This window comes from Notamacropus eugenii, chromosome 2, assembly GCF_028372415.1.
Source record: "Notamacropus eugenii isolate mMacEug1 chromosome 2, mMacEug1.pri_v2, whole genome shotgun sequence".
Classification (NCBI taxonomy): Eukaryota; Metazoa; Chordata; class Mammalia; order Diprotodontia; family Macropodidae; genus Notamacropus; species Notamacropus eugenii.
The window spans coordinates 512,347,627-512,369,382 of NC_092873.1; the positions used below are offsets into that span (position 1 = coordinate 512,347,627).

The 21,756-nt window shown below is 38.8% G+C and overlaps 1 protein-coding gene across 7 annotated transcripts in view; it reads left to right on the forward strand.

The window, feature by feature from the left end:
- Positions 1–21,756, forward strand: part of ZFYVE9 (zinc finger FYVE-type containing 9) — a 197,011-nt gene that overhangs the window by 51,658 nt on the left and 123,597 nt on the right. For 5 of the 7 annotated variants that reach the window (XM_072649451.1, XM_072649457.1, XM_072649458.1 and 2 more), the window contains exon 2: positions 13,945–14,046. The gene's annotated coding sequence lies outside the window, so the exon portion shown is untranslated. Of the gene's footprint in view, positions 1–13,944; positions 14,047–16,786; positions 17,147–21,731; positions 21,752–21,756 lie in introns of those variants that run through there. The other 2 variants (XM_072649455.1, XM_072649456.1) reach the window with 2 other exon arrangements.

Sequence of the window (21,756 nt, forward strand, 5' to 3'; positions counted from 1 at the left end):
GCCTCTGGTTCTAGAATATCAGGGAAATTTTCCTTGATAATTTCTTGAAAGATTACGTCTAGACTTTTGTTTTTTGATCATGGCTTTCAGGAAGTCCAATAATTTTTAAATTCCCTCTCCTGGATCTGTTTTCCAGATTGGTTGTTTTTCTATTAAGATATTTCATGTTGTCTTTTATTTTATTTTTTATCCTTTTTGGTGTTGTTTTATGTCTCACAGAGCCATTAGCTTCCACTTGCTCAGTTTTAATTTTTAATTAATTATTTTCGTCAATGAAGTTTTGTACCTCCTTTTCCATTTGGCCAATTCTGTTTTTTAATGAGTTCTTTCCTTCAGTGAATTTTTGTGCCTCTTTTTCCATTTGGCCAATTCTGCTTTTTAAAGGGTTCAGTGAATTTTTGTATCTTTTTCCATTTGGCCAATTCTACTTTTCAAGGTATTCTCCTCATTGGGTTTTTGTACTTCTCTTACCATTTGGCCTATTCTGTTTTTTAAGGTATTACTTTCTTCACTATTTTTTTGTGCCTCATTTACCAAGCTGTTGACTTTTTAAAAATGATTTTCTTGCATAACTCTCTCTTACCAGTTTTTCTTCTATCTGACTTGTTTTTTAAAATCCTTTTTGAGCTCTTCCATGATCTGAAACTAATTCATATTTTTCTTGGAGGCTTTGAATTTAGGAATTTTGACTTTGTTGTCTTGTTTACTCATTTTCCTAGCCTATTTCTTGACTTTTAACTCTTTGCTAAAGTGGGGCTCTGCTTCCAGGGTGGAGGATGCAGTGACCCAAGCTTTAGGGTTTTTGTGCAGCTGTTTTTAGAGATACTTCTATGGACTTGTAAGTTTTCAGTTTTTCCAAGGAGTATGATCTAAGGACAGATGTATAAACTCACCTGCCCTGTGCTCTGGTCTATGCTCAACCGCATGCACCCTTTTCTGCCCTGGAATTGTGATGAGGTTCCCAGCTCCACTGTGGCCACAAGCTCTGCTGTGCTAGTGATCCTCCTCGCCCTGACACTGCCACCTAGGACTGTGACCTGCATCCGATAATGGGTAAGTTTGTCCCCTGAGTACTTCCCCAGTGGCAGCAAAGAGACCCCTGTAATCTTCTTCTGACCATTGTTTGAGCCCATTACCATCTGTGAACTGAGAGCTTGGAAGTCTCTCAGCTGTTGCTGCTAGTTCATTCACTCCCAAGGCCTGCTTCTGGTTTGCTGGGGCCTGGTGTATGCTGGTACAATCTGCACTGGACTATACTCCATTCTCACCCCAGTGTGATAGACCTGTATTGCTGAGTTGTCTTGGGCTGGAAAATTGTTTTACCCTGGCCTTTCATGGGTTCTGCTACTCCAGAATTTGTTTTAGGGCATTATTTAAAGGTCTTTGTAGGGGTTTTATAGGAACTTAGGTGAGTCCCTGACTTCTCTCAGTCATCTTGGCTCTGCCTCCCACCAAGGTCTTTTTTGCACATGTTCATATTGATCTCATTTGCTGCAGAAACAAACCTATAATGTTTCCAACATGCATGTGTTTGTTGTCACAGAGAAAAGACATATTTGTAACATCATGGGCAATTATTTATTGCTTAAGTTACCATTAACAACCCCCATGAGAGCCATTAATCTCTAGGAATAAAGCTTTTTCCTAAAGTGTGTCTTAGTTGTCATTATTCTTTTGACAAAAGTGGTTCATTTGAAGCACGCTGATATGGGGATACAAAGAAAGGCTAAAACAGTCCCTGCTCCCAAGGGCCTTACCTTCTAATGGAGGATATGATGTGTAAATAAATGGTTATATACAAAAACATTTACAAAATTGATAGAAGGTAACCTCAGAGGGAAAGGCTCTAGCAGCTGGGTTGACAATGAAAGGCTTCCTTTTAGTCCTAAATTCCATGATCCTAAATAACTCTACTTCTCTGAACCTCAGTTTCCTATTTATAAAACAGGAATAGAGATTGGATTAGATGAAGCATTTTTTTTTAAGAGTTTACTATGTGCTCGGATAAGATACTTGACAACCGATCTTACCAGGTGGTTATGAGGAAAATGCTGTGTAGGCCTTGAAATGACACATAGACAACTATCATTGCTTTGCTGCTGATGGGGCTGTTGTACTTTGTCTTTGTGTTCCTGGCGTGTGAGGAAACTCTTTGCGAAGAGCAGGTGTCTGATAAACTGACTCTGATTTCATAGCCCTCCATTGGCCTCTTCAGTGTAGCCTGATTCCTTGTTCTTCTGTAAACGAATGAATGGCTGAAAATGATTGGTTAAGCACTTACTACCTGGCAGTGTGCACAGTGCTGTGCATGTACTGGGGATACAGATACCAAGGCAGAAAGCGCTTAACAGGGAGTAGAGTAAGGTAGTAGTCAGATATTGATATCCTAGTTTGGAAGATCACAGTGGAGCTGCAGAGGAGTAATTAGGGTGAGCCATACTTTCCATTTACAACAATAGCATTGACTTTGGGTCTGGAGCCATTATGTTTCTAGGCCTAGAAAGTGAAGGTGTAACCTTGGGGTATGGTATGGATCTGCTGTGATGGTAAGGTGACTGGTAAGGAGATGCACAACGTGAAGCCTGGAAGGGACCTGCAAAAAATGGTGGACCAGGCAAGGCCCTCACCCAACTCTGCGGAGAATAGTGCTCTTAGAATCTTGTGTAGACCAGTACAGTAGCAGGTCTTTTCATCTCATGTTCTGTGCTTTTCCTGTATGATCATCCTGAGTCCTTTTCTGTGTCTTTGGTGATGGAGGTTCACTTATCCTATGTGTCTCTGTTGTAATTTCAGTTCTTTAAAGGTTGCAATCCTTAATGGTGTTGCTGTCCTTGTGTCATTTCCCCCAGTACATGGGATCTCAGATCTGGGAGGCCAGTCAGTAAGCAGTTATTCAATGTTTGCTTTGTGTCAGGCATTGTACTAAGTGCAGCAGATACGTAGAAAGGCAAAATGAAGTCCCTGCCCTCAAGGAGCTCACAATCCAGTGATGGATTCAGCAAGCAAACAAATATTTGTAAACATGTTATATACAGAGTAAATAGGAAATAATAGAAGGAAGGCACTAGAATTAAGAGGGACTAGGAGGGGCTTCCTGTGGAAGGTACATTATAACAGGATTCAAAGGAAACCAGGAAGAGATAAGGAGAGAGTGCATTGTAGGCATGGGAGACATCCAGAGAAAACACTCAGAGATGAAAAGTGCAGTGTCTCATTTATGGAACAACACGGAGGCCAGTGCCACTGGATGATGTGTGTGTGTGTGTGTGTGTGTGTGTGTGTGTGTGTCTGTGTCTGTGTCTGTGTGTGTCTGTATTTGGAGGGGCTGGAGAAGAAAGACAGTGTAAAGTACAAGAAGACTAGGAAGTCATAAAGGGCTTTGAACGCCAGAGGATTTTGATCCCAGGTGATAGGGAACCACTGGAGTTTATTGAGTATGGGAGTGACATGGTAGAACTGACACTTTAGGAAAATCACTTTGACATTCAAATGGAAGGTAGCTTGAAGTGGGAAGAGACTTGAAGGAGGCAGACCCGCCAGTGTGCTGTTGCAGTAATTGAGACATGAGATGATGAGGGTCTGCACCAGAGTGGTAGCACTGTCAGATGAGAGAACAGGGTCTTGACAATTGTTCAGATATGGAGGGGGGGGGGGCGGGGAAGAGACGGTGAAGAGTCATTTATGGTTGGTACCTAGGTTGTAAGCCTGGGGGACTAGGAGGATCATGGTGTCCTTGACAGTAATAAGGAAGGCAGGAGGTAGTTTAGAGTCATGAGTTTTGCTTTTGGGTGTGAGTTACAGTGATAGAATTGATTTTGGAAATGGTCATACAAAATGAGTTTGGTTTTGGACATGTTGAATTTAAGATGTCTAGTGGACATCCACTTCAAGGTACCTGAAAGGCAGCTGGAGATATGAGACTAGAGGTCAGCAGAATCATGAGCATAGAGCTAATAGTTAAATCCAGGGGAGCTGATATCACCAAGTAATGTAGTATAGAGAGAGAAGAGAAGAGGGGCCAGGAAAGAGCCCCCCACCCCCAAAACCCCATGGGATACCTGTAGTTAATCAATGCAACCTGGAGGAAGATCTAGCAGAGGAGACAGAAGGAACCGTCTGATAGGTAGGAATGAAATTAGGGCAGGGTCCTGAAGAAAGTATCAAGGAGAAGACAGTGATCATCAGTGTCCGAGGCTGCCCAGAAGTTAAGGAGAATGAGAATTGAGACAAGGCCATTGGATTGGTCAACTAGGATTTGGAGAGAAATTTGGAGAGAAAATTTTTGATGATTCAGTTGATGAGATCAGGAGGTGGATTGTACAATGAGAAGAGAGGAAGTGAAGGCACCTAGTGTAAATGGCCACAAAGGGTAGAAAAGATGTAGGCTGATAGGAGGCAGGGATGGAAAGATAAAGTGAAAGATTTTTGAGGGTTAGGAGAGGGGCCCGAGGACATCTCTTCCAGTCTACATCTGAACAAGAATTCCCTCTGTGACATTTGAGACATGGTTATCTAGCCTCTGCTTTAAGACCTGTGTTTGTCTTTTGTTTTCGAGGAAGACCATGGCATCAGAGAAATGATGTCATGTCATGCTTTAGGACCTAAAGCCAGGAGGAAGCCGTTGCTTCCCCAGGCAGCCCCACCCACATCTTTGGACAGCTCCCTTTGTTGGCAAGCAAACTTTTCTTTACATAAAGCCCAGATTTTCCTTCCTTCTTCCCCTCCCTCCCTCCACTTTAACCTTGATTCTGCTCTCTGGGCCAAATAGAATAAGTCTAATCTTTCATTTTGTACTTCTCTCATATGTAAGTTTGTTATTTTGCATTGTTTTTACTTACAGAACTATCTTCTCTGTCTTTTTTTGAACAGGAATCCTTTTAAGTGGTGAGGATTTACCTCTATTTTTTTGGCCTCTCAGCCTAGCACAGTGTGTTATGGATAATGGATACTTCTTTAAATAAAGATCTTTGAATTAAATTGAATCCCTTATTAAATGTGCAAGTGAACTACTCTACTAGTTCCCAAGTAGTGTTCTAATTCAAATTATATTTCTTACCCCACCCACATATTCACACGTACTTTTGATATTTCAGTACTTGTTGCTGTATAATCATTTGGACTAATAAACTTGTTATATGGAGATGTATCTGCTCATTAACCATTTGTAATATTTGGCTTGGGACACCTAAATCCCATTTTTGCTCTTATCTAGATGTGGAATTTGCTATTTTCCTTTTTGTGATGGTTTTTGTGAATCACTCAATTGGTAAAAAGGCCTAGAATATTATGAACATAAATTATAGGGTTGTTCTGTATTTAATAAACTACCTTGTATGAGCTGTTCTAGATATTTCAACCAAATAATTCCATTGATTAAATCTGTAAAGATTTAGAAAAGTGTTCTGATTCACAGTGACTCTCTGGGGAAATACTTTGTTTTAATAGAAAGAACATTGTATGTGGAGTCTGAATTTTGTCTTATTTTTACTTACAGTCAACACCTGCTGGGCTGAAAAGTTCTGTAGATGGAAAAGTTCCTGGAGGTCATTCAGCCTCATCCCTTTATTTTACAGTAGGGAGAATGGAGAACTAAGTGACTTGCCCAAGGTCACACAGATAGAACTGGAAACAAGACTCTTCTCACTCCCATTCTAGATCTTTTTGTCCTGTTCCACTTTGACTCCTTGTCTTACCTCTGAGGGAGACCCAGTGCTACCCACCTCCCTTGGAGACTGGCTATGGGACTGAAGCAGAGGAATCAGAATAATTACAACCGGTATTTCTAACATTTGCATTAAAGCTTGACAGGCATATTGCCTGTAATAAACTTCTTATATCAAATGGGGTAATGTATTTAATGTCTTATGTAAATGTAAGCTGCTTCCATCATCACCATCACTATTATTCATGCTTGGAACTTGATCATAGGTTAAACTGCCTTGGAGTCATTCACTTTGAGAACTTACTGGTACTTTTATAATTCAATTCCCTTGAATGGGGGTCCAAGGTGGACCAGCTACATACTGAAATTCTTTTGTAATGATTCATGTTAGAAGATTGTTCAGGGCAAATGCCTGCTCTAATGAGCAGGGAAGAAGAAGTGTGCTGTGCAAAAGGATACAATTTTCTAAGTCAGAAAATGTGGGTTTTTGAGGTGTGTAGCTTTGTCATTGACCAGCAAAATTGGAAACATTAACTCTGCACTCCCAACTCAGCTCAATTTTCTTTTCTCCCTTTTGAGCTTAGCCAGGATTTTAAAAATCATTCTTGTCATCAATCTCTCCTCTTCTGTTGTAAACTCTTCCATTTCATAGATTTCTACAAATTGCTTTCATTTAATATTTTAAATATCATCTTTATTCTTGTCATTTTTCTTCACAGATTTAAAAAACATTTTCTTGGTCTTCTCTTCATTTTGTTATATTTCAGTTTTTATCCTTTCTTCTTTTCTATGCCTCAGGAAAGAGTTTTTTTAATTCCTTTAAAAAAAAAAGGAAACTGAACTCTAGAGAAATTAAGTGACTTGCTCAAGGTCACACATATATGGTGATAAGTAACTGAGCTGGACTTGGAACTGGAACTGAGATTTTTCTCACTTTCTCTTCCTGCCTTTAAAATTTCAGTATTGGAAAATTACAAAATAGTTAACTGAAATTTTGAGCAATGGAAACCTTCCTTATTAATCAATCCTTGATCCCTTTATCCCCTTAGGCAATAATCTTGATTTTAAATTTCAGTTACTTAAATTTTTACTTTCAAATATTGAAAATTGAAATATAGGATAAGAATATAGGGATTAGGAAAAACCCTTATTTTCCTTAGGTGTAAATCAGAAGGGACATTTTTAAAAATAAAATTTCCAGAAAATACTATTTTATACTTGCTGATCTCATGTCCTCATCTCCTTTCAGTCTGGTTGTCTTATCTACTCTTTACTGAAACAATGCGTTTCACGGTCACCACTGACCTTGTTGCTAAATCCATTGGCTTTTTTCATGTGCCCTCCATGGCCCTGTAGATCACTCCCTTTTTCTTGCTGCCTTTTGCCTGACACCATATAGCCAACATCCTTTTCTTGTTTCAGTTCATGTTTGCCTCTTCTCACTCTGATCCTAGGCCTTTTTCTCCTGTTCCACTTTGACTCCTCGTTTTGCCCTGAGGGCCTTTCTTGTAGAATGGAGATGCCCAGTGCCACCCATCTACCGTGTAGATTTGCCATGGGATACTTCTCTGTTACTTGCTTTCTCAACTTCCACCTTTAACATGAACATCCCTCAAGGTATACTTCTTTTTCTATCACTGCTGTCCTCCCTTGGTGAGGCCATCCACTTCCAAAGTTTTAATGATTACCTCTAAAATTTTCTCTTCCATCAAAGATTCCTCACACTCCCCCTCTCTTACCTCTGCTTCTCCCAGCCCCTGATTGAGTTTTGTAGGTTTGCTTGGTGGCTTGGAATCTTGTATTCCAATATCTTCTCTTTATTTTTGTGAGTATTTTCCAGGTCTTGTGCGATCTTGACTGTAGAGTTCTTTGGCACTTGAAATGTTTCTTTGTGAGTGCTTGCAGGATTTTTATTTTGATGTGGGAGCCACTGATTTTGATTTTAGCGCTTCTAGAACCTTTTCTTTAATAGTTTCTTTCAGCAGGTGATCTGTGGATTCTTTTTTTTTCTTTCTTTTTCTTTCTAATCCTAATAGATCTGACCAGTTTTCATTTATGATCTCCTGAAATACATTATCTGGACTTTTTTTTTTTTAGATGATGGTTTTTAGAAAATTCAGTAATTCGTAAATTATTTCTTCCTGAGCTGTTTTAGATACTAGATATCTTATTTTTATATTCTAGTCTTTGTTACTGTCTTGTGGAGTCATTGATTTTTAGTTGCTCTATTCTAGTTTTCAGGGAGTCCATTACTTTCTTTTCTAAGCTGTTTATCTTCTTTCCAGAGAATTTTCCTTTCTCTTTTCTCCAGAGCTTTGTTCCATACTTCATCTCTTGCTTCATTTCTTCTAGATGTTCTTGTAGCCTTTGTGGCAAACCCATTGTTTTTCTCTGAGTCTGTGCATGCAGTTATTATTGAGTTGGTCTGTATTTCTTTTGAGGAATCTCTAAGTTAAACAATGTTTGATACTGATTGGTGTTTAATTTTACTCATCTCTCCTGAATTGGAACTTCACTTTTGGGTGGAAGGTCTTGCCCTGGAGTACCTTTGAGTTCCTATGTTGAACACCTTTGGGAGTCTCCTCCAAAAAAAAAGAAAAAGAAAATCTTTGAAGTTCAGAGTTCTGGATCTTCAATCACCTCACAGCTCTTGCCCCACTCTTACAGGTTGTCTGCATCCTCTCCCCTTTCCAGGGATTTTTACCTTGGAGCTTTCTGACAACTTTGGGCTTTTCTTAAGGCAGTCTGTTCCTCTTACTCCCTTAGACACAAGGGCAAGGACTCATGGACATTTTCTGGGCTCACTGGGAGACTACTCTGTTTGGTTTTGGTTTTACTTTTGACTTCCTTTCTTATTGCCCTCAGGCTTCTGATGGCTTTTTACACAGTTTTAAGGTAGTAGAAATTATTTATTGTAATTTCTTATTGGATTTCTTGCTTGCTGTCCACTTTGGTGTGAACATCAGGGTTTTTAGGCAGCCATCTTGGCTAGAAATCTTGCTTCATAATTTAATAAAGAATTAAGACTTTCAAGAAAAGGAGCTAGATTGAATCTTTTAAATTAAGAGAAAATTAGTGCTGGTGATGATACATTTGTGAGAGCATTGGAAGACTGATTTACAAAATATCTAAAGAATGTAAAAATGTGGGGAAAATTTTAGATTTTATGTATTCCCTAAAAAGGTGATCAAGGAAACATTAATAACGGTTGACCTATGTGGTTACTCTCCCAGTTTTACAGAATCTTTTATGAAGGTTATCTATACATAAATTCAGGATATCTTTGATGAGATTATTAGTATGAAACCAACAAGTTTCACAAATTAAGTTAAACAGTGGACCACATCTTTATCCTTTCACAGTTAACTGAAAGATGTAAAGAATATAAGATCCCGTTAGGCTTATTTGTTGATTACAAAAAGTCATTTGATTAGACAGAACAAGTTGTCTTTTTCAACGAGGTGTCTCGCATCCATACACCAAGGTCAACTAGAAGTTCGTGGAAAATAAACAAGAGAAATAACCTTGTTCAATGATGTTCTAATAATAAATGTCATTGTCATTGAGTCATTTTAATCATGTCAGACTCTCCTTGACCCATTTGGAATTTTCTTGGCAAAGATCCTGGAGTGGTTTGCCATTTCCTTCTCCAGCTCATTTTACAGATGAGGAAATTGAGGCAAATAAGGCTAAGTGACTTGACTAGGGTCACTAGTAGTTGTCTAAAGCTGAATTTGATCTCAGGAAGATAAGTCCTTCTGACTCTAGGCCCTAAGCTCTATCCACTGTTATCATGTAGCTGCCTGTGTATGGTTTAGTGGACCCCCTTTCTGGATTGTCTTCAAGAAATTTCAGATCCTGTTTCCTGACCCCAGTCTTCCTATACAACAAAGATTCATCTTTTTAATACAAAATTTTACTGTTGTTGATGGTAGTAAGATCAGTGATGACACTAACTAAAGATGATCATCACTTAGAGAGCACTGGAATGGCATGCAGTAGATGTGAACAAGAGCCAGTGAGGAGCTCGGAAGACCAAAAAATTGTGTGATGGTGGGTGACAGCTGAACAGTCTGAGACTCCACTCTTGATGTCAGAGGAACTGAAGACAGGGGCAGACACTCTTTGAAGAACTCTTAGGAGGATAGGGAGGAGAGTCACCTAGGACAGGAATGAGCTGTGAGCATCAGAAGACACTTGTGGAACTGTGAGATCATAGATCCATTTGATTATTTGAATGAATATCAATTTTATAATAACATAAGATGAATCTCAACACAAATTTTCATGTTTACAAATTACCCACAACAACAATATTGTTAATATGAAGAGTAGACTTGTTTTTCGCCATCAAGTTTCACAAGAATGGTGTCATCTTGGTATTAGTACTCATCATTCTTTCTTAGCCACTAATCGAGATTCATGTTTCAGCTTTAATAATTCTGGTAGGAAACTTTCCTGCAAATACAATGTTATGAATGGAATAAAATCTGTACTGCTTTATTTCATAAACTAGGACTCTCTTATCTTCTTGTAGCCAAAATATAATTCTTCAAATACCTATTTTTGCATAGTATCACAAGGAAAGGCTATATTAACTATTTATATTCAGGTGGAATATGACAACATATGTGATATTTGTCCGTGGCAAGTGTATTTCTCATCCATTCAGAGAGAGTCTTTTAAGCAAAATAGCAATTTCTCCTGTAGACGAAGTCAAAGTATTAGTAAGAATTCGTAAGAATAAGTAATTTGCAGAGCTGGCATCTCTTAAACTGGAAAATGTGCTAAAAGTGCTTATAGTTTTAACTTTTTATAATTTCAGCTACTTTTTATTTAACAGAAGATCAGTTGGAGGAATTTGCATTGATTTAATGAAAATTCATTTTCTCATATTTATCAAATGCACAACTTTCAGGAGGAAATTTTTATGACAGTGAATTTGCTTCATTTTTATTATTATCAGTAAGAAAAATGGTACTTTATCATTTTGATTGCCATCACAGCTCCCTCTTCTCCCCTTTTCCTCACCTTCTATCACTCTGGTGTCTTCTGCCACTATCTCCTCCTTCATAGGAGGTGCCCCATCACATAATGAGATGACCCATCTCTTTACCAAGGCTGAGTCTTCTACACTTTCTACATCTACTCTTCTACATTCTACTGTGATTCCATTCTATCTTGTCTTCTCCAAAAGACTGTCATTCCTCACTGTATCACTTGTTTTCAATCTCTGTCTACTAATTTCATTCTCTCAGGTGAGAGTTGGGTGGAACAGGTGGACACCAAAGGTGGAAAGAGCCTGGAAAAGGGCTCGGCAGCCATCACACCAAAGGTACTGATCCTCCCTGAACATACTCTACACCCCAGTTTACCACCGCCATGCCAGGAAACTGAATCGCTTCCATTTGAACTGTCTTAGGAAGATTCTGAGGATCACCTGGCAGGATAAGGTACCAGACACTGAAGTCCTTGCTCAGGCTAAACTACCAAGTATTCAAACTGTGCTTCAGAGAGTGCAACTCAGATGGGCTGGCCATGTTGTTTGAATGCAAAATGTACGCTTGCCAAAAAAGACTATTTTATGGAGAACTCACATGGGACAGGCGATTACATAGTGATCAGAAGAAATGATACAAGGACATTCTCAAGGTCTCTCTCAAGAACTTTGGATTTGATTGTGGGACATGGGAGACACTGGCACAGGACTGCTCAGCATGGTGTGCTCACATCAGAAAGGGTGCTTGGTTCTATGAGCAAAGCAGAATTGAAACAGCTCAAAGAAAATGTAGGATGTGCAAATTTGGAGTAACCACCCCAAATGTTCTGTGCCCAATCTGTGGTAGAGCATTCCAAGCTCATATTGGTTTGATCAGGCACAGACGTACACATTAGAACTTCATTTATCATGGTGATGTCATTTTGGTCCTCTTCCAGAATGAAGGACAACAATCATAACCATAACCACCATTTTCTTAGGGTTTTGGACTGTCTTTGTCAGATCTGAAGAGAGAGGGTGATCAAGATGGCATTGGTGTTGGTGTGACTCGGCTGATACATGCTGTAGGCTAGCTCTTCTTTGGGGAGCCTTGCTGCTTCAGTTAGGCTAGCTTGTCTTTTCCTTAGGAGTTAAGTGATTTACTTTGGGGTCTCACACAGATAGTATGAAGCAGTAAACCCAGAACTCCTTAGCTGCAAGGCAAATTTTCCATCATTTGAATCAAGGTTCCTCTTCAGACTTCTATTGTCCCTATTAAATTTAATCACATTTGATTTGACTATTTTGTTAAAAAGTGAAATCTTTAAGATTCCTGCCTATCATCCAGTGTGCTTCCTATCTACCCCAATTATGTATTAGCTGCATCTCTGATATGCATACCTTCCATCAACATCTTTATCTTAATCACTGGCAAAAATGTTAAGTAGCACAGGCCTAAATATAGAAAAACTTGGGATACTCCATTATAGACATCCTTTCAAGTTGATTTCTTTCTTAGGCTACAGTTTCCTCAGTAAAAAAGAGAGATTTTGAAGTAGATGATTTTTGAGGCTTCTACTATTTTTTGATGTTTTGTTTTATTTGATGAATTTCTTGTAGTGGAAAGAGCTATGGATTTTGTAGTCTGAAGACCTAGACTTGAATCTCACACACTTATCTGTTTGACCCAGGGAAATTGCTTTTAATAGTAATAGTTAGCATTTACCTGGTTCTGCAGAGCACTTTACAAACATTATCTCATTTTACCCTCACAACAACTCTGGGAGTTGGTCCTGATATTATCCCCATTTTACAGATGAGGAAACTGAGGCAGCACAGATTTTAACTGACTTATCCAGTGTCACAGAGGTAGCAAGTAACTGAGGCCAGATTTCATTTCAAGTCTTCCTGACAGCTACCAGGTCTACCAGGTCTAGGACTCTACCCACTGGGCCACCTAATTCTCTCTAGGCTATCTGTTCCAGACTATATATTTTTCAAGTAGAGTCAAGTTTGTGAGCATTCATTATGTGCCTAATATGTTCCAGGAACTGTGCTAAGCACTGAACAGCCAGTAAAAATGCACAAAATCAGGTTTAAAAAGTACCTTATGTGAAGAGGAGGAAGCCAACGTCACTTTATCACAGAGTACTGGGGGAAACATAAGCTGTAAGAAGACCAGAAAGATAGAAAAGAGCCAAGTTATGAATAGCTTTAAGAGCCCAACAGTGTTTTGTATTTTTTCTTGGAGGTGAAAGGGTGCTACTGGAGTTTATAGAATATGGAGTATGACATGCTCAGACCTGTGCTTTAAGGAAGATCAATCTGACAGCCATGTGGAGGATGGATTGGGCTGGGGAGAAACTTTAGTGGGTGGAGGCAGATCCAGCAAAGGAAACAGAGAATGAGCAGTCAGATGGGTAAGATCCAGAAGGGAGCAGTATTACAAAAACCTAGACAGAAAAGAGTATCCAGGAGAAGGGGATGATCACCAGTGTCAAAGGTTACAGGGAAGTCAATGATAAGGTTGTAGTGAATGACACCTAAGCTCTGTCCCAGCTCCACATCTTGTCATTGGTTGCATATATATATGATGGGAGTATTTTCAGCCATAAATTATTAGCTATTTTCTAATCTGAGACTAGGTCAGACTCTTAAACCTTATCAACTCTGTCTGATATTATGAATATTAGTAAATGTATAGGAGAAGGAAAGAGCTTTTACATTACCCTGCTGTCAGGAGGTCATACTGTTGTAAGATCAAATGCTTCCAGACAGGGAGGGAGACTGGTATCATAAGAAAAGCCATTTGGAGGAAAAACAGTTGTTTGACAATAGAATTCGCAGCGGGAAACTTTTTGAAAGGCATCACAAGCTTTCTGTGTGTGTGCAGGATCACACTAATAGCTGACATTCTTGTTTGGCATCTGCTTTGTTAGTTCTTGATTCTTGGAAGGTCTATTGTAATATAAAATAATTGACTTTGTAGTTGTAGCTTCATGAATTAGCATTCCAGTCAAGGTCATTGGGGAGACAACGACTGCCTCGGTTTGTAGTGAAAAATAACAGAACTGGCAAAACATCCTGATTTGTTCATTGACACAATCCTTTTACATTTGACAGTCCTTTTAACAGAATAAATTGGGTTTACTCTTACTTTCCATGATACCTAGGTCTTTGGCTTGGAAACGACAAGGGTTTCAATCCCATTGGTCTTATTTGCATGGCATGAGACAGATGGATGACAGGAAAAAGGGGGTCTCTAGCTTTAGTAGATGTAATGGACAATGTATTTTTTCTTTAGGATCAAATTGAACTCTGAATGAGCAAGACTGGCTAATGGGGTCACTGACACCATGAAGAAGCATAGAGTCTTTTTCTTATCTCGTGTGTAAGAGGGGAAAAGGTAAGTAAATGATTATTTTTTAATTTCTCTTTCAGATTTGATTTAGGACACATAATAATGCAAGTGTGACGCTGTATATTGGTTTTCTACAGTTTCAGTATCAGTTTTGTCTTTAGTATGCTTCATATTTCATATTATCACCAAGTTCAGTTTTATTTCTGCAGTACTTTTAGGTTCCAGCCTTATCTATCATTGACTTCTGTCCGCAAGCCTACTTATTTTGTTACTCTAGGAAGAAAATAGATTCTTCTTGCCTAGGATCAAAGTGCTTTTACTTTTGTTTAAGCTTGTTTGATGGTGGAACAATACATAAAGCAGCATTGTTGGGACCTCAGAAATCTTAGAGTCCAGCGTTTTCCAAACTTTTTTGAATTCCTACACCCGTAAAAATTTTTGAGTGTGCACCTAAGTATGTGTATATTTATAAATCATGCACATGTACTATGTGACCATTTGTGTACATTTATAAAACTTGAAAAGAAATAAAACTTTTTAAAAAGATGAAACAATGTTTGATCCTAGAGGCATAAAGATCACTGAAGTTTGAGTAGGAGTGACAGGCTCAGACTTATTCTTTCGTAAAATCACTTTGGTTTCTGTGGGGTGTATGGATAGAAGAAGAGAGAAACTCATGATGAGGGGACCAATAAGGAGATTATTGTAACAATCTAGGCTAAAGGTTTTAAGGGCTTAAATTAGCTCAGGACCAATGGGAGTAGAGAGAATGGGCTGGGTAGAAGAGATATTTTGAAGATTGACAAAATTTGGAGGAAATGAAGGAAAAAAAACATTATTAAATGCTTACCATGTGTTAGGTGCTGTGCTGAGTGTTGGGCTCGTGTTTGTCCTTCGTTGCCAAAGAAGACCATGCCATCAGAGAAATGATGACATGATTTGCACTTGACTTTGTTTTGAGTGAGGGAGGGCTGTGCAGGTCACCAGCCTCACTTCTCCTGCAGAGCCATCTGAATCCAGTGACCTGATATTCCTCAGGATGACTGGAGATGGCCCAGGATGCACTGGGAGACCTTGGGCCCCTTAGGCCAAGGTCTTTGCAAGTACTCACTTAGGGTGAGTGTTGGGATATAAATGAAAGGAAAAAGGAAGATAGGCCCTGCCCTTAAGGAATTTGCATTCCAACAGAGAATACAACACAAAAGGGAGCTGAAAAGAGGTGGTGAAGTGTAAGGAAAATACCTGATACTGGAGTACGATTTTGAAGTCCAGAAAATAAGGAGTATTGCTAACAGTAAGGCTAGTAGAGGTGTTGGAATTCCAGGTGAACTATTTAAAATCAAAAGATCATGTCTCTAAAGTGCTGCACTCAGGTGAACTATTTAAAATCAAAAGATCATGTCTCTAAAGTGCTGCACTCAATATGCCAGCCAATTTGGACTCAGCAGTGGCTGCTGGCTTGGAGAAGATCAGTTTACGTCCCATTCCTGAAGAAAGGCAGTGCCATGGAGTGTTCAGATTCCCAAATAGTTGTGCTCTTGTCACACACCAACAAGGTTATACTTAAAATTCTGCAAACTGGACTTCACTAATATGGGAGCCAAGAATTACCAGAAGAGCAGGCTGGTTTTTGAAGAGGCAGAAGAACTAAGGACCAAATTGCCAAAATTCACTAGATTATAGGGAAAGCAAGGCAATTCCAGGAAAAAAAATTTACTTCTGCTTCATTGACTGCAGCCTTTGACTGTGTGCATCACAAGAAAATGTGGCAAGTCCTCAAGGAGATGAGAGTACAGGGAGTTACTTGTCTTCTGAGGAACCTGTCTATGGGTCAGGAAACAACAGTTAGAATCAAACATGGAACAACTGACTGATTTAAGATTGGAAAAGGAGTATAACAAGGCTATATATTGTCACCTTATTTATTTAATTTATATGCAGAATGCTAGGCTGGACAAATCAAGCCTTTTGGGGGCAAAAGTTTTCATTATAGTTGCTATAAATATTACTGAATAAATCTAAAATAACATTATGAATAGTAAATTAAATTGCCCAGGAACACTTTTTTTGTTGTTGTTGAAAAAAGCTCAAGGAACAAAAAACGTTGGGAACCACTGACACAGAAAAAAAGCTTCTAGTGTTTGGGGTACTTTATGGAGGATTTATGGATTTACATGGACAGGAGGAGAAGTACAGGATAAGAAGGAGTGAATGTGTGTTATGTTCTATATATTGGAAAGAGCACTCACCTCAGTGAAATCACAGACATTCATATGTTGAGTATAAAGTCTTAAGTCTATAGGACTGTAAGGACTAAGAAACATGTTCTTCAATAAGATATTGTATAGTACGCGTATTGTAGGTCTTACCATTTTGTGGGTGACAAAAGAGACACTCAGATTAAGTGATTTACCCCAAGGTCATAACAGCAAATAAATGGCAGCACAAGATTGGGATTTGGGTCCTCTGGCTCCACATTAAGCATTCCCCCTACCCCTCTGCTGCTATCCTAGGAAAAGAAATGTTCAAATATGGGAGACTGGGTTTCTACAAAGTAGGAAGAGCAGGAAGTTTTGTCCTGTTGTACTATAGCAAGAAAGACGTTGACACTCTTGTTACAGTGGCATGATAAACGAAGTGCTCTCCCAAAGTGGTACTAGCATATGGACTAGAGGCTATTAGTTGTTGTTTGTCCTTTGTTTTCAAAGAGGACTAGTGACATCATGAATGACATGTTGACTTGCTATGTGAATTGGATGTTAGTGAAGCAGAGTTGTACAAAGTCGTCAACCTTACTCTCTTCCAGAGTCATTGAAGTCCAGTGGCAGGACAAAAGTCAAGATGATTGGCAATGGCCTGGTGTCTTCAGTGTTTTACCAAGCTCTGAGTGCTCCACGGTGCCCTCTTTAGCAGCCTTAATGGTTATTGGAACAAATTGTTCTCATCCACCCATTCCTCCAGTGGAAATCTTCACGTGCTTGGGATAGACATCCCCTAACTCACTGACAGGTCTGCAGCCTATAGGTTGCCTTCAACCTGGTTTAGCCTCTCTGCTGAGATGATTTTACTGGATCATGGCCACTGTGTATGCTACATCTTCTTGCAGCCACAAGTGAGAGTTTGGTGAATCAGGTGGACACCAAAGGTAAATGAGCAGCCCTAAAAAGGTCTCAGCAGGTCCTCACAACAGAGGTGCTAGTCTTTCTTGAGCACTCCATACACTTCAAAGGTGCAAAGAGAAGAGTATGGAGACAATTAGGTTCAGTGGAAAGAGCATTGGATTTTAATTCAGAGGACCTAGACTTCACTGCTGGCCACATTGTGGGCAAGTCATTTTCCCTTCTTAAGTCTGAACTTCCCACTCTGTAAAGTGAGAGGATTGAACTTTCAAAAAGTTAATGGACAAACCTTTATTAAGTGCCTACTATGTGCCATTCTCTGTGCTCTGTGAATATGAAGAATAATTTCTAATTCAGTCTCACAAACTTGCTAGCAGGGCAGCTTTGGGGATAAATCACTTGTCCTCTTTTTCCCCATTTCTTCATATATAAAATGAAGACAGCAACACCTATGGCACAAGGTTTTTCTGAGGCTCAAATAAGACATGTAAAGCACTTTAAAAAATATAAAGTACTTTGTGAATGCTAGCTATTGTTATCAGTTTTGATTTGAATTTTGAAAGGGCTAAGGATTTGAGTGGTGACAACTATTTTTTGGATCATTGATAACCATGGCTACTAGCAAGGTGAGAGGGCAAAATTTTATTTTTTTTATTTTTTATTTATTTATTTATTTTATTTTTTTTTTATTATTTTGTAATGAGGGCAAAATTTTTGCAGAATTATTTGCTATGTAGCATCTCTCCAAGGGTAACATCCCTGGATTATTATCACTGGGGATGAGCTAGAAGTAGTGCTGATGGTCTAATGTGCACTGCTATTCCCAGGGCTCTTGAGCAGGGAATATGTTAGTTGGTATTGATGGTAATGAAGTGGGAGTGGATCCTTGCCTCACTCCTTTCCAGCATGGCTCTTTGGGTGGTGGAACAAAGAGTGGTGATCTGAGGGTTCAGGCTTGTCTTCAGTGGGATCTGAGGAGAGGAGATAGTTGTGGCAATATTTTGATCTGGCACTTATCACCTCTTGTGTGTCTCTTAGGGTGGAGAGAGAGAGAAAGAAAGAGACAAAGACACAGAGAGAATAACAGATACTATCGCACCGTCTATAGCATTCCATGATCCCACCCTCTCACCTAAGAACCTTGCTTCATATTTTACTGAAAAAGTTGAGGCCATTCATTGAGAGTTCCCTTTTTCTCCTTTCTTCTTCTCATATTACCCAAATGCCTTCTACTGCTACCTCCTTCCTCACCCCTATCTTACTTGAAAAAGTGCCCTTTCTTCTTGGCAAGGCTAACTTTCCTATGTATGCAAATGATCCTATTCTATCCCATCTTTTCTAGGAGATTGCCCCTTTCTCATCCCCACTCTCTGACAGTCTGTCCCTTTCTACGGACTACTTCTCTACTGCAGAGAAACATGCTTGTGTTTCCTACTCCTCAAAAAATCCTCTCGATGCATCCATCTCTGCCAGCTGTCTTGGCATATCTTTACTTTGTCTCCTCTCACTTGCTTCTTAACTTTGAATTCTGACCTCATTATTCAACCCAAACTGCTCTCTCCAAAGTTAACTATTTCTTAATTGCCGAATTGAATGGCATTTTTCAATCCTTCTTGACTTCTCTGCAGTCTTTGATGCTGTTTTCAATTCTCTCGTCCTTGATAGTCTGTGCTCTCTCCTGGTTTCCCCATGTATATCTGATTATTCCTTCTTAGTCTCCTTTTTGCTGAATCTTCATCCATCGGAATTTATCTTGGGCCTTCTCTTCTTCCTCTATACCATTTCACTTGGTGGTCTCCTCACCTCCCTTTAACTCATTTGTCTTCTCCGTGATAATGATTCTTTAATCTACTCTTCCAGCACTGACTTCACTGCTGACCTCAGGTCTCCCATTCCATCTTGAACTTGATGTCCTCTAGTCATATTTTTAAAATCATCCTTCTCTCTCTTTCGTCCCTGCCATCCCCAACCACACTGAGAAATCAAGAAAAACAAAAACTCTTACAAACATGTAATCTAGCAAAACAAAATTTCATGTTGGCTGTTTCTTTTTAAAAATGTCTTAGTCTGCGTTCTGAGTTCATCACCTCTCTGTCAGGAGTGGGAAGCACGTTTCACCATCAGCCCTCAGGAGTCATGTGTGAGCGTTGTGTTGGTCAGAGTTCAGAAATGTGCTTTTTCTTTTTTTAAATTATTTAAACAGTATTTTATTTTTCTCCCCAATTACATGTAAAAACAACTTTTAATATTGATTTTTTTTAAAGTTTTGCGTTCCAGATGCTGTGTTCCTCTATTGTCTCCCATCCCTGACACAAGAAGCTGTTTTATGTGGATTATACACATACGATCATGTGAAACATTTCCATATTAGTCATTTTGTACAAGAAGACTTGAACAAAAAGACAGGAAAGAAGGGAGAACGTAAGAAACAGAGCACTTTTCACTCTGTGTTCAGAAAATGTTAGTTCTTTCTCTGGAGGCAGATAGCATTTTTCATCATGAGTCCTTTGGGATTGTCTTGGGTCATTGTATTGCTGAGAATAGCTAATTCATTCACAGTTCTTCATCACATAATATTGCTGTTACTGTGTACAATGTTCTGGTTCTGCTCACTTAACTTTGCATCAGTCCATGTAAGTCTTTACAGATTTTTCTAAAATCATCCTGCTTGTGATTTCTTATAGCACAATAACATTCAATCATAGTCATATACCACAACTTGTTCAGTCTTTCCCCAGTTGATGGGCATCCCCTCAATCTCCAGTTCTTTACCACCACAAATAGAGCTGCATAGCTTGCATTTCTAGTACAATGTTGAATAACAGTGGTGATAATGAACATCCTTGCTTCACCCCTGATTTTATTGGGAAGGCTTCTAGCTTATTCCCATCATAGATGATGCTTGCTGATGGTTTTAAATAAGTATTATTTGTCAATTTAAGGTAAACTCCATTTATTCCTGTGCTCTCTAGTGTTTTTAATAGGAATGGGTATTGTATTTTGTCAGACTTTTTATACATCTATTGAGATAATCATATGATCTGTTATTGATACGATCAATTATGTGGATAGTTTTCCTAATATTGAACCAACCCCACATTCCTGGTTTAAATCCTACCTGGTCATAGTGTATGATCCTTGTGATATATTGCTGTAATCTCCTTGATCAGTATTTTATTTAAAATTTTTGTGTGAGGATTCACGAAGGAATTTGGTCTATAGTTTTATTTTTCTGTATTCGCTTAAATTTTGTTTTAATCAGCCAAAATCTTCTCATCATCCTTCCATAACTGTCCCTCCCGTTGAGAACACAAGTAAAATGAAACCCATCACCATGTGTAGTCAGGTAAAACTAACTTCCTCGTTGACCGTGTCCTCAAAAATATTTATCTCATTCTGTACATTGAGTCCTTCATTTCTATCAGGCAGTGGATTGCATGTTTCTTCATTAGTCATCCAGATTTCTAGTGGGTCATTATTCCACAGAGTAGTTAGTATTCCATCACATTTCTGTACTTTACCATGCTTAGCTGTTCCCTAGATCAGGGCTTCTTAAACTTTTTCCATTTGTGAATTTTCATTTCCTTCAGCACTTATTAAACTGCGGGTCATGACCCCATATGGGTTTAAGAAGCACTGTGCCTGGATGGATAATGGCCATCCCCTCAGATTTCCATTCTTTGACACCTCAAAAAGAGCTACAAATATTTTTGCACATCCTTAGAATTTATTTATTTAGGACTGATCTCTCTTAATTTATCCTCCCTCTAGTTCCACCTTTTCTCTTTTTCCCTTTCCCTCCTATTTTGTTGTAGGGTAAAATATATGTCTGTACTCAACTGTGTGTGTACATGTATTCTTCCTTCTTTTGATTGTTCAGATGAGAGTGAGATTCAAGTGAGGTTCAGCCATTCTCCCCATTCCCTCCTTATTTACATAATGATATACTATTAATAAAGTGATCAGCACTGTGCCTGGCACATGGTAAGTACTAGGTAAATGTTAGCTATTGTTATTGTTGTTATTATTAATATTTACTTGTGCATCTTCATTATCTGAGATAATTTTTCCTAACTTTCCCCCTCTATTTACATTTTTTTTTTAAAGTCATCAAGACCTAACAGAATTGTTCCCAGGTCTTTTTCAATTGAACTGCCTCTGTGAGCCATGATGGTGCTAGGGATCATAGGGGACACATATCATTTTTCCTATCGAAATGTAATCATTTTATCTTTGTTGAGTTCTTTATCATTTTCAGTTGTCTTTGTCTTTCTTTGTTTCTCTTGAATCCTTTGTTGGAACTTCAAATTTCTATGCAGTGGTGAACTTTTTATCAGAAATGCCCGAAGTCCTCTAATTCATTAAAACTCCATTTCTCCCCTACAATAAGATTATATTTATTTTTGTTGAGTAAGTTATCCTTGGCTGTCTTATGGAATATAGTATTCCAGGTTCTCCCTTTCTTCATAATGTAGCTGCTGAATCTTGTGTTATCCTCACCATGGCTCCTTGGTACTTGAATTTTTTCTTTCTGATTATTTGCAGTATTGTTTCTTTGACCTGAAAGCTCTGAATTTGAGCTGTGATGTTTCTGGGATTTTCCATTATGAAGTTTCATTCAGGAGCTGACAGTGAG